The following is a 12,983-nucleotide window of genomic DNA, read 5'->3' as shown; positions in this document are numbered from 1 at the left end:
GTTGAGAGATGTCTCCCTTTCCCATCATGTTTAAAATGTTTATCCATTCATCTCTAATGGATTTCAATAGAAGGGCTTTCAAGGTTTCCTCATCTAGATTACTCATTTTTGCTCTCTTTAAGTTGTATTGAAATCTTTCAAGTAAATCCTCCAAGTTTTCATCTTCTTTTTGCATCATCTTGAATACCTCATCCTTATGATTGGTGGGCATGCAATAGTCCAGGTATCTATCCAAAAATGTTTGTTTCATATCATTCCAAGTACTAATAGACTGAGTGGCTAATCCCATGAACCATTTCAAAGCAGCTCCTTTCAATGTTGAAGGAAACAGTTTGAGTTTTTGAGAGTCTTCCATATAATCATAGGTTCGACACAAGACTTCAAACTCAAATAGAAATGTTTCGGGATCCTCACTTCTCAACCCATGAAAGTTTGGGAGGACAGATGGTGAAATGTTTTTCATTGTTGTATGAGTTTCCTCATCGGCTATAGGGAATCCAAATGAGTTATCTCCATCCCTATTTCCTCCGTTGTTACCTATGCCTCCTCCATTATTTCCTCCTCCTCCAACAAGAGAGCATACTCAAGAAATTATTGAACCAATAACTCTCTTTTCTGATCCTCCAGATCACATTAGGTGCAAGAGGAGAGCATACTTTGAGAAGTTATCAATTTTTACCTTCCTTGAAATTTTCTTTTTTTTTTTCAAGAAATTGGCTACCTAGTTTGACTTCCCCGGCAACGGCGCCAAAATGTTTGGTCAATTTAGAGTGTCCTAAATTGCTATATTAATTGTCAATCCGGGAGTCGTAAACTGCTGAAGTGAGGCGCACTATATATGCAAGATAACCGATTTCTTACTCTTTTTTGTCGTTTTTGGTTTTTAGTTTGTTTTTGGGTTTATCTTCGTTGATTCCCTAATGTGAGATGGCAATTCTTAAAAGGGAAGTATGGATAAAAATGTTCAAAGAAATGATGTCTTTCAAAATGATTTTCAAAACTTCAAACTTGCAAAAAGGTTTTAAAACATGAAATGATGAAATTAATTCCTAAAAGAGAATGAAAATATGCCACCATTCTAAATAAACAAACAGTGAGCTAGTGACCATGAAACCCAGTATCCTTGTTGCTGTATAAATATAAAAGAAATTGAACTCAAAGAAATCCAAAAATTGCAAGCAAAGTAAATTAAAATCACATTACATCAACTCATATTCTGACCCCTCACCATTCGACTCGCTCTGGCTTTCGGAGGTAATCATAAACAACTTGAGCAATCTGATATCTAAATTGCAGAAAATAAAACTATTATTAAACTACACACTCATACTTCAATCCCTCACCATTCGTCTCGCTATGGCTTTAGGAGGTAACTGAAAATGACATGAGAAATTCAATAACTAACTTGCAGAAAAATAAACTAATATCAAACTACACACTCATACTTCAATCCCTCACCATTCGTCTCGCTCTAGCTTTAGGAGGTAACTGAAAATGACATGAGAAATTCAATAACTAACTTGCAGAAAAATAAACTAATATCAAACTACACACTCATACTTCAATCCCTCACCATTCATCTCGCTCTGGATTTAGGAGGTAACTGAAAATGACATGAGCAATTCAATATCTATCTTGCAGAAAAGTAAATGAGCAAAACTGAAATAAATAAAACAGTGCTGGAACTAAAAACTAAGAAAAATAAATCAGCAGAAGGACAAGAATAATTCCATGTCAGTAGTCATTATAAAACTATGTGCAATTGCCCGGGCTGCCTACTGTAATATGAAACAAAGACACTGATCAGTTAGCAGGATTAGAAAGCATAAAAACTATGGACATCAATCAACATGAATACTATAAGCAGTGCAATATATACAAGTAAATGATTATGGCATAAGGAACGTAAAGAAATAAAGAATGAAACTATACATCAATTAACAAAACCTTGGTGTGTACAGGGTCCCTCTGCATAACCTCGGGCAGTCAACAATCAACCACGAATTGAGCTTATGAACATAGTCTTCTCATGTATTAAAATGTAGTCATAACACAGGAATAAAGTCATGACACAGTGGGCTCGTTAACAGTCAATATTACATTACAAAAGCTAACTACTAAGCGTATGAGAACGCTTCATTTATAACAGAGGATGACATAACTACTTTCCTAAAATCTGCGCTGGTAAAAGACACGTAAACAACCACGTCCAGAAATCTAGCATTATGGTAGCCGTGAAGATTAAATCTAAGGAGGGTGGTTGTTGGATTCGGTTCATGGAGCAGTCCACAAGTGTTAACATGTCTCCTAAGACTTAGGAACAGCCACACAAGTCTTCACGTGGTGAAAAACAGAGTTCTGTCACCGTAGGGCTTTAGGTTGACCACCTTGACTATCTTTGACCACTGACTTCCTTGATGGATTTGACTGAGCCAGTAGGACTCAGTCCATTTCCACGTCATCTGCAACTTGCCCATGTGGCTGGATTTGCGTAAAGACACCTGTAACATAGACTTTAACAAAAAGGCTGCGGAAAGTTGAGCTGGCTGCGGAAAGTGACAAGATTCCACAACTGAATGAGAAAAAGTCTAATTCAAACAACAGACACAAGACATAGTTAGGAAACCAATTTATATGCTCTTTTTAAACTAATATGCAATGATTTGACAGCTTAGGAAGTCCAGGTAAATGGAAATAGGCTAGAAAGGTGTATAGGGAAGATGCAAGTTTGGGGCTCAACACCGCCTGCCCAAATCTACGACCTCCGGTTCCAACCTTCGTCTCCACCGTTCCATCGTGCACGATGCGCCCTCACCCAGCCGCCCGTCTGCACGCCCTCACCATGTCAACCAACTCACCTCCGTGCACGGCACGCCCTACCCAGGTCGCCCGTTCAGCACTTCGGTTCGTCCATTCAGCGGACGCCCTACTTGGTCGCCCTGTCATGCACGCCTGCATAGACGCCCTCACTCGGCCGCCCGTCGTGCACGCCTACCCGCGCCCTCACCCAATAACCAAGACCGCGTACTTACTCTCGTGTGGCCTCACCCTAGAACGAGCGCATTCCCAATCTGCGGCTTTCTCCTTAGTTGTTGCGGCTACACCAAACCTTGCGTACTTCTTCTTGTTGGATGATGAGGGATGAGTGAATGGTTCAAATGTCTCCACGCCTTGCTAACTTATATTGTGTGTTGGGCGAGGTCTTGGCTACCCAGCCGACCTGCCCATGCCCTATACTCCATCGCCAAATGCCCTCCAACCATCCGTCGGCCTTCGTTCTAACATCGCAAGTATAGGTCGGCCGTGGGCTCACCAACCATGCTCCCACGCCTATAAACATATCTCGCCCTTCCTCCATGTGTTATTATAACCTTCGCGCACTTCGGTTAGGATTCACACTTCGCACCCTCGTTCATTGCCGAACTTGGTCGCACTTCGTGCCGGAGGTCGTGGTAAGAACCGCAGGTCCTTACATTCTCCCCCACTTGAAATCGTTGTCGTCCTCGACAACATACCGTCCCGGCAACCATCTGTCACCAAGATCACCGTACCAAGGTATACACCCCATCGGTATGTCGTACATCGGAAATCATCTCAATCCATGACCATCGACCATCCTGTCACAATCTCCACATGCTGTCCCCCATTATGGAAGGCTGGCCCTTCCATCTCAAGCTACATGCTTCCTACAACCTCTCGTGTCGACCTCATCACGTGTCATCCTTGTGTGAACTGCTGCCACGATACTCCAACATAATGCTAACACATCTTTGTACATGCCGGCCCCCATTTCTGAACTAGTTGGGTAGCTAATCCAACTGTCACGCTCAAACCATGAGAATGCACATCCTCATGCCATCATCAGTCGTTTCTCAGAACATCCCGTCACATCCTCAACTCGATCAAGAATCCATCTCCATATAAGTATAAGCCATGCTCAGGTCCATGAAGTAGCCCTCATCTCATCTGCAACATGCTGTCCATGATGTCTAGTACCAATGTGCTACATGAAATCAGCTACATCTACCGCAACATCATCATCCATATGTGTGCCTCCTCAATATGAAGAGACCATCTCATCAAAATCCAACTCTCGATGTGCCACATCCAGGTCCATGAAGCAACCTCCATCATATCTGCAATGTGCCATCCCTCAAGTCTGCCATGGAAACAAGTATGCACCTGTCTCATCTATCCATGTGCTGCCCATGATCATAGATCAATTAGCTCCCATTTGTCAAAGGTGGTTAAGTCTTGGCTCAACCCATGCCCAAGTGTTGCCACCGAGGCATCATCATCGTCGTAACTCCATCACTCCAAAGTGTCTCATATCGATCCTCCACATCAAGTCACTCTTTCAAGCCACACCCATGACCACAGCTCCTCAATGCATCAGATCCTCCAAGTCCACCATATAGGAAGTCTCCCTGGAAGTCACAACTTCATGTCATCATGAGCTCCATGAGTCATCTCCAACCAACACTCTAGCACGCATACAAGTCTCGTCCCAAAGGTCTCTGCAAGATGCCTCAGATCTCCATGTAGTAGGAATGCTCCATATTCTGCTCACAACTCCATCCAAGTCCATGGCCCTGTTGTACATAAGTGCACAACCTCTCCATCGGCTCATAAGTAATAAGTCTCCATGCCACATCAGCAAATCCACCTGCACAACATCCCTACCTTGGCACTCCTCATTGGGTGCCCATATGACACCTCTACAATTTCTCCTGCATAATGTCCTTGCATAAGACTGCCATGCTCCATGTCTCCAACCTGATGTCCATGAATAAGTTGCCCATGTAGTCCAACCAAGTAGACCCATCACAATAATCGGTCATCCTCATCCAAGTCTGCAATCTTCGGTCTAGTGAACTCGGTTACCCAACCATATCATCATCATCATGAGTCCCTTCCATCATAGCTCCCCACTAAAGGTTCCACCAAGACTTGCTCTTGGTCTCGACCATGAGAAGTCCACCCAAGTATCATCATACCCAAGTGTGTGCCCTTCAATCTGTCCATGAGTCATGAGGGGCACTTAGCCAATATGTGGCTAAAGCATGACCCAATCCTCTGCAACGATCATCATGTTCCTCCCTTGTCACGGGCCTTTGCACCTTCTACAAATAACCCCAACAAGTCCCACAACAATAAAAAATCCTTGCTTCTCCATACAAGGTCTCATCATAGACATCCATGGTAAGATGCTCCCTAGCATCGACAAACTGACTTTTCCCTTCCCTGCATACGGTCCATCTACCAAATGCTCAAGTGAAACACAAGTATCAATACTTACTTCATCATCATCATGAGGCTCCTTGACGTACCTCAAAGATTTTAACCTCAATCTACAAGCAAACAGGACTCAGCAAACATACATATCAATCTGCTTCAGATTTAAAAGGCCGATCTACCAACATAGAAAACTCTGTTTTTATTTTAAACAACAGACTTCCGTAAAGATAGAGCGATCTTCTTTAACTTGAAATCGCCGGACTATCAAACCAGAGCCTCTGTTTTTATTCCAAACATAACCAAGTATATCATACAAAGTATATGATACAATTACAATCAACAATCATATCCATTATCAACCTTCAATCATCAAGATTCAAGATGATTCAAAATCTCCATAGCCTCATGTTCCCGAGATCTGTAACAGATTATTTCTAGATGAAAAACAGTCAGTTGCAACAACAAATATCAGAAGATTCAAAGTCTCCATGGACCATCGCCTATGACAAAAATCTGACTTTATACTCTTTCTCTTTGACTCGGCAGTTCTCTGTTTGACTCAATGGTTCAGAAGTGTTCACCTGCGTTAGTGATATTACAGTTACCAAATAAATACAGCGCATTTGTCCATTGTATCCACCGATACAATGCGTTACATTACACAGTACTTCACAGGCTTTAACCCACGCATCAAAGGTCACAACCATAACAACGAAACACAAAAATCACAATACATCTGATTTTATATATTATTTAACACGCAGGTCCTAAATTTTACACAGCTATCTCAAAAAAAAACTCACAGCAAAACACAAACGCCGGTTTTTTATATCGCCTCCGGCCTCCCCAGCCTTTCTGTATGCAATCATAACAAAATATCACACTATCGACCGGATTCGGAGCCAATTCCCCCCAACGTGATACGCTGTCCCCCTTTTTAAAGCATCCGAGACACTATCGTTCTCCAAAATTGCCCAAAACAAATCAATTACATATTAACTACATATTGCCAGTAATGGATCTGCGTTCTTCCTGGAACTGTTTTGCCAAATTTGGGAACTATGTTGTTATTTTGATTGCTACGAATTTCTAATTTCTCCCGTGCCTTTACACATGATTGGACCGATTTCTGAATCTTGTCACCGTGTAATTGTGGATGGAAAAATTTGGATAACTTCTGTTGTTCATCGTTGACTGGTCCCTGTAATCGATCCACCCTTGAAGCCTCAAGTTGAAATTTCCGCATTATAATTCTGTTAATTGAATGCTCGGATTGCGCCCTTAGCCTCTTGATAAGAGATGACCTGGACAATTCGCACTAGGTATTAACTTGAGTTTCTTCGCTCAATAAAGATCTGATCAAGATTTATGGAACCAATTGCTTTGAATTATGTTTTTGTCGCCCAAATCTCTCCCAGATTTCAGGTGCATGAGGAATCAGCGTTGATACCCTCCAAGAGATCTTCAGTTTACAATTAATTGCCACCAGAATCGCCCCTTAATTAGCTCCTGTTATACCACTAATTACTCTAACAGATAGATAAGGTGATCCTCCATAAATTTATTTCAACAGAACTATTTTAATGCGCCTAACAAATCAAATACTAAATGGAAGAGATTTTATCTATTACAACAACTAACTAACTGTGAACTCGACTCTCTATCAACAGCAAATGAAATACGATTTTTTTTCAAGCCACAACATGTGGGCAATTTCCCACATTGCTGGCCAGGTCCGATGCTCCTGCATCAGACTCCCGGGGAAGAAAACTGATCTTGTAGTTGTTTGGAGTTGATCCCCATTCTCTGTAGCTCTGCTGTCGTCCTCTACCTCTTTCCACTTGGTCAAATACTGAAAATGAGCCTGAATTCTGGTTTGCTTTAGCGCTTTCTTTTTCCTTTTTCCTGCTTTGGGCTTTCGTCTGTTATGGCGTCTCTTTGTGGTTCTTCTTCTGGCTTTTAGTATAGGTACCTTTCGACAATACATAACTAAATCACCTGTTTGGAATTTCTTTTTCCGCCTCTTCATATCTGCTCGCTGCTTGTCTTTGCTACTGCATTCCCGCCATCTGCTTTTGACATCTCCCTCAAATATGCTTCTAGGAGTTAGCCAATTCTCATCTACTTGGATTTTCTTCGGATCCAATTTCAGCTCTTCTTTAGAGACTGCATATTCCTTCAAATCTTCATTCTTCGGACTGAGTGCTATTGGCACAGCACATGGATTAAGGCTTTCACTGATTAGCCATTTATCCATCGACTCTTTCACTTGTGTTCCAGCTTCAACATTTTCCTGCATTACCCTGTAGGCTACTTTATTTGGCAAACTGACTCCAGGCATTAGATCATTATGGTTGCTAATACTCCTGATGGGTAACAACTCATCCACAACAATATCAGCATAATCATTCAAGAAATTCTGAATTTCTTCAGGTAAATCTTCTAAATTTGTAGAAGTTAAAATTACCTTGGGTTTGCCAACACCAGCAAGATGCATCTCCTTACCCTTTTCATCTTCCTGCAACAGGATCTTTTCATTCACCAATGTAACACTGTTTCCAGCTGCTTCTTTATCAGCTTCAACTTTCAATGGCAGTAGTGTATGCTTATGCCCATCTTTCTCCAAAGTATAAGTATTTCTTCTGCCATCATGTATGGCATTTCGATCAAACTGCCAGGGCCTCCCTAGCAATATGTGGCAGACATCCATCGGCATTATATCACATAAAATAACATCCTGATAAGTGCCAATCTGGAAGTCAACTTTACATTGTTCAGTCACAAAAATTTGATGGCCTTTCTGAAGCCACGATACTTTATAAGGAGTGGGGTGTACTGTCCTTTCCAACTTCAGCTTATTCACCATCTCTGTAGAAACAAGGTTGTCAGTACTACCGCTATCAATTATCAACTTGCAACACTTACCCTTGGACTTACATACAGTCCTGAATAAAGTCTTCCTTTGAACTGGTTCTTTAGCTTCCTTAGCTCCTTCCAGTAATACCCTCTTCAGTAATAGGGACTCTCCGTCTTCTGGTGGTTCCTCTCGAGTCTCCATGAAAAGGATACTCCATTTTCAATGTGGAAGACATTGAAGGACCTCTACCAAAACAGTAGCGATGAGAGGAAATCGCCGCTCAAGGATAAGCTTCGAAGAATCAAGATGGAGAAGGGCGATACTATTTCCACATATCTGAACAAGCTCACCACCTACAGAGATGAACTTGGCAGTGTGGGAATAACTACTGCCGATGATGATATGGTGAGCCTCGCTGTCCTTGGCCTTCCAAAGAGTTGGAATAGCTACCAGGATTCTGTGAATGGAAGGAAGAAACTGCTGGATTGGGAACGACTGTGGTCGGACCTTATGCAAGAGGAGATCAAGAGGAGCACACGAGACGGTTCTTCATCCAAGAATGATGATGAAGAAAATCTTGCCTTAGTAAGTAAGGCAAGGAAAGGGAAGGGGAAGGCTTCCCATTCCAAATCGAATTCTTCTCATGGAGGGAAGAAGGGTGAAATGTCTAAAGTAAGATGCTTTAATCGTCACAAAATGGGACATTATGCGACTAACTGTTCATCGAAGAAGTCCAAGAAGGGATCCTCAGAAGGATCGGAAGGTGATGCATTAGCCTCTTAGTTTGAAATGGATTTTACCCTCATCACATGCATGGTGTCATCGATGATGGGTTGTGTTTGGTATCTTGACAGTGGAGCCTCATTCCACATGACCGACGATAAAAAATTATTGAGTGCCTTGGAGGAGAAAGACCTCAAGATGCACATAGAGATGGGTGACGACGAAAGGTATAGTGTTTCGGGAGTGGGCACGGTTGCTTTTTAGAGGGAGCATGGAGCTCCTCTCACCTTGACAGATGTGATGTATGTGCCTGGACTGAAGAAGAACTTAGTATCGGTTGTGATGTTGGAGGACAAAGGCTACGATGTTGTCTTCAGTAAAGGAAAGGCGTTCCTAAGACACATAGCCACGGGTCAGACCAAGAGGATAGGGATTCGGGTGAAAAATATTTATAAACTAGAGGTAGATAATTGTGCAACATTGAGTACGAAAGCAGAATTGGTGCAAAGCCAAGACATTGGAGAGTTGTGGCACAGGCGGTTGGGCCATTTGCATCATGGGGCTTTGAAGATAATGCAACAGATATCTATAGGACTTCCCAAAGGTAAACTTAAGCAAGTTGACACATGCAAAGGTTGTACCTTGGGAAATTACACCAAGTCTTCCTTTCATGATCGAGACAGTCGAGTAGAGGTTATCTTAGAGCGAGTTCATACTGATGTGTGTGGACCATTCTTGACGGCATCCATAGTGAAGCAAAGGTATTATGTGATTTTCATTGATGACTATTCTCGTAAATGCTGGATTTATTTCATGCAGAAGAAGGACCAAACTTTCATAAAGTTTTGTGAGTTCAAAGCTTTGGTTAAGAAAGAGTCATGGAAGAAGATCAAGGCCTTGAGAAGCGACAACGGTGGAGAATATGTTTCTCAAGAGTTTAAGGAATTCTGTGCAGCGGAAGGAATTAAATGAGTAGTTAACGACACCTCATAAACCACAACAGAATGGGGTGGCCGAGAAGAAGAACAAAACTATTGTAGGGGCAGCACGGGCAATGCTGCATGACCAAGGCCTACCACTTCACTTGTGGGCTGAGGCATGCAACAAAACGGTCTATTTGCAGAATAGAAGTCCGCATCACATACTTGGGATGAAGACACCAGAGGAAGCTTTCTCCGGTAAGAGACCAGATGTGGGTCAGTTCAGGATATTTGGCTCATCGGTATATTGCCATGTGACAAAGGATGCACGGAAGAAACTTGAGTTGATAGTAGAGTTGGGATATTTGTGGGTTACACTGATACACCTCACAACTATCGAGTGTACTTACCTACCAGTCGAAGGACAGTGGTTCGCAAAGATCTCAAGTTTGATGAGCAAAAGGCCATGCGAGTTTCCCTTGAGAGGGAGATCCAACTACAGGCTGTGGAGGAACCATTGGTTCCTAAGGAGGAGGAGCCTCAAACTAATGCGGAGCAGCTGCATGCAAAGTTTCCAGGAGTGGAGACATCCACTCAAGCAGAGTCTTCCAGAGATGGACGAAAGCGCACAAGAAACACTGAAAAATTGTTGGAGGATGCGATAGAGAATGTGGGAGCACCATCTTCTCAGCGCAGACAAAGGAGGTCACTTGAGAGGTACACTGGATACATGGCCCTTGCTGGGGAATGTGTTGAGACCGAGCCATCTTCCTTTGAGGAAGTAGTGCAGCAGCCGATTTGGGTTGATGCTATGGTGGAGGAGTATGACTCCATAGTTCGTAATAGTGTTTGGGACGTGGTTCCGAGACCGAAGAACAAGTCAGTTGTGAGTTCCCGTTGGCTTTACAAGGTAAAGCAAGCTGCTGATGGTAGTGTGGAGAAGCATAAGGCAAGATTTGTTGCCCGTGGCTTTTCACAGGTCGAGAGGATCATGTTGCTGCAGTATATTTCGACAAAGGAGCAAGATGCTGACATTTTGACAAAGGCATTGTCAAAGTGTAAATGCGAGTACATAGAGACAGGATCGTGGTGGCAAATAATCCCTTTCTTGTTGAGAGGGAGTGTTGAAATATGGCAGAAAAAATATTCCAATTTAATTTGTCCTTGAATTAAATTGTGAATTAAAATCGAATTTAGTCTTAACAACTACTTGGAAATAATTAATTAATTAATTAATTTTAAATTAATTAGTTGGAGAAATTCAAGTTAGAAGTCTTTCTGAAGTCATGCAAGAGTTATCCCTTAAATTAAGGAGATAAGATTGAGTTATACTTGAGTTGTAATTAGTTAACTCAGTTTACTGAGTTAAGTCCAGTTAAATTAGTTCCAAGCTGTTGGAGGAACTAATAGAGAGTTAACAGTCAGTTGATGCATGCATACACTCAATTAGTGCTACTCCAATTAACTGAAGATTCCCTTATCAGAAACTCATGCATGTCTATTCTGAGAAAGACCCAATTGAGATTAAAGTCAAGGACAATGTACTATCAGTCACATGTGTTTTCTCATGGAGAAAATTCATGCATGCAGTCAAGGATTTATCCTTGAGGATTGCGCAATTTTGATGCATGGGTTTTCCACTTGGTAAGAGAGAATCATCCACAAGGAACAACGCAAGGAAATAAGAGCTTGGACGACAGAGAGGAAGGCTGGAGAGAAGCCAAGATTGCCAGTGAGCATCTGTGAGGATTGTACTGAGAGCTAGCTAGCTATGAGAGTTAAGGCTTTGTATAATTCACATGTATTTCCACCTATATGATAATACAATAGTGTGGGGTTTTTAGTTGAGGCTTTCCCCAAAGTATTTTCATGTGTATTGTGCGATTGATTCTTCTTCTTTTGGTTATATTGTCTAGCTCGATCTTTAAGCTTCCACAAATTGATAGTGGAAGTAGGTTATAGTATTTTGCTTTGATTTATATTGCATTATTGGGTTAACCTACACCAATTTTCTATAATAAGAGTTTTTTGTTTTTTGTTTTGGCAATGTTTTAATTATTTTTGCTAAGTTAAAAAAAAATAATGACATTCATGAAAAATTATCGCATTTGTTAACGAGGTACATAGTGGATGCATCGAATGACAAAAAATACCCCTATTATTATGAAATTCTATGGTTAATGAACCTTAGCATTATATTACTTGTATGTGAACTCAATATGGATATGCCGCTACGCTCTACCCGCGGGTTACCATGAGACCATACGACTTGATGGAGGGTTTAAGAATACTTGTATGACCATTGAAGTTTCTCAAAGCCAACTATCTGGCACAATGGCAACCCTATGACCCTCCAACGCACGACATTTGGAAATTGTTCCATCGTTGGATGAGTGGGCATCTAATCCGACGATGCATGTGACTGGGAGGTGGTTAAGGGGTAACTGCCCTCGACCCTACCCCCAACACTGCTTCTCATTCTCTCTATTTGGATATGGATCCACGACGACCTATGGTTTTGATGCAAAATGATATAGATCCTGCATAAGTAACATCAACGATCAACATCTTTATTCCCTCTGACTAGCTGAGCATCTGGTTAGGGTTGGCTCATTTTTCCAGCTGCCCTTCTCAAGTTTTTAGGGCAATCACTACAACCACGAGTATCAATCTCCTAAGGTATATTTCCCTCCCTTTGTCTGCTTAATTCTTCCTCCTCTTACAGTCAAGCTCAAATGTTAACTCAACCTGAATATTTGATGTGGCAAGTGGGGGTTTAACCCTTCTTTAGTCAATTGGGTGTGTGGGTCTTGCTTTCTTCAAAGAAAACGTCGTTGGTTATTATAATACTGACTCAACATTCGCCGTTACCAAGTTCATTTATGGACCGAGGCTCTACTTCACGAACCCTGAAATTATCATTTGGGCTTTCAACCCTTGTATATTGTTTAATGTCAGTTACAGGTTCAATTTTTAATGCATTTTAAATTGAGAACCCTAGTATGCATTTGTATTGTAATTTTAGACAATGTTCTAGTTGTTAATGTACCACTGAAACTTATAAGAATATAAATGGTTATTATTTGGTTTCATGCCTACAATTTCTTGGTATTTTAATGCTATTATGTTACACTCTTTATTTTACATATAATGTTTAATGAAAGACTGAACTTTTGAGGAATGAAGCTTGGTACCACTATTATAGTTAACTCTATGCCACCCCTTGACATGGAGTTACAATATTA

This window comes from Pinus tabuliformis, chromosome 7, assembly GCF_031772625.1.
Source record: "Pinus tabuliformis cultivar Carrire ecotype Pingquan chromosome 7, CPIR1, whole genome shotgun sequence".
Classification (NCBI taxonomy): Eukaryota; Viridiplantae; Streptophyta; class Pinopsida; order Pinales; family Pinaceae; genus Pinus; species Pinus tabuliformis.
Note: the sequence above shows the minus strand (reverse complement) of the source record.